Source organism: Miniopterus natalensis, chromosome 1 (genome assembly GCF_054644295.1).
Source record: "Miniopterus natalensis isolate mMinNat1 chromosome 1, mMinNat1.hap1, whole genome shotgun sequence".
NCBI lineage: Eukaryota > Metazoa > Chordata > Mammalia > Chiroptera > Miniopteridae > Miniopterus > Miniopterus natalensis.
This window is the reverse complement of record NC_142081.1, coordinates 122,678,575-122,679,513: the sequence shown is the minus strand read 5'-3', so window position 1 is coordinate 122,679,513 and position 939 is coordinate 122,678,575. Positions and strand designations below refer to the sequence as shown.

The window sequence follows — 939 nt, the reverse complement described above, 5'->3', positions numbered from 1 at the left end:
GGGGAAAGATGAGTCCCAGGAGGGAAGGGAGGAAAGGAGCTCATGTCTGTAGACAGGCTGTTACGTGGCAGACACCATACTTAATACTTTTTATGCATTATATAATTTATACTCGAATATTTCTTCAGGATAGGCATTAATATTCTAATTTCCCAATGAGGATTCTAAAATTTTGCTAGAATTGTTGCAGTAAGCATTTAGAGACTTATTGATGAGCTTATAGCTCTGCTCCTTTATGGAATCTGACCTAAGTACACCCAAGCTATGCATCTCGGTGGGGAGACAGAGAAACGGACATGAACTCAATTCAAGGGGTATCATCGGGCTGGAGCAGCAGTTGGGGGGAGAGCTATCCTTTTTTCTTTTTCCTCCCACACTGTAAAACCCCCTTCAGTGCTCACAGCCCACAGGTAAGGAGGCTGGGCAATGGTTTGAGGCTGCAATTTACTCTGGCATGGATACACTGTGAGGCCCACAGAGAAGGGCCTGACATACATCCAGTGTCATGTTCTGGGAGGAGCTATCCTAAATGATCTAAGATGAGCCAATTCAGACTTGTTAAGCACCTTGAACCCTGATTCTGGAAAAGGCACATGCTTTAGATAAAAAGCCTTAGAAAGGCACTATCTTAGGCTCTAGAAATTCCATCTCCAGGAATGAGTTCTAAGGAAATAATTTGAAATATGTAAAAAGCTAAACACAAAGTTCTGCCGTAGCACTATTTATAACTAGAAAAAAGGGGAAACAACCTAAATATTTTTCAAGTTGGTACGTCATTTAATGATGCATCACCAAGTGAACTATGTGGTCATCGAAATAATCATGCAGAGAAAATGTTTACAGGATAATGTTAAGTGAAAAATATTAAAATATAAATCTGAATAAATGTGGTCATCTACAATCAAAATGAAAAAACATAAAAAACTACTCACAGAAGAT

General features: G+C 39.3%; 1 non-coding gene across 1 annotated transcript; it reads right to left on the bottom strand.

Annotated features, from left to right (window-relative positions):
- Positions 1 to 374: 374 nt before the first annotated feature.
- Positions 375 to 509, bottom strand: LOC148094377 (small nucleolar RNA SNORA42/SNORA80 family). Its single transcript, XR_015716504.1, has one exon. It is a non-coding gene; the product is annotated as a small nucleolar RNA SNORA42/SNORA80 family (small nucleolar RNA).
- Positions 510 to 939: the final 430 nt, after the last annotated feature.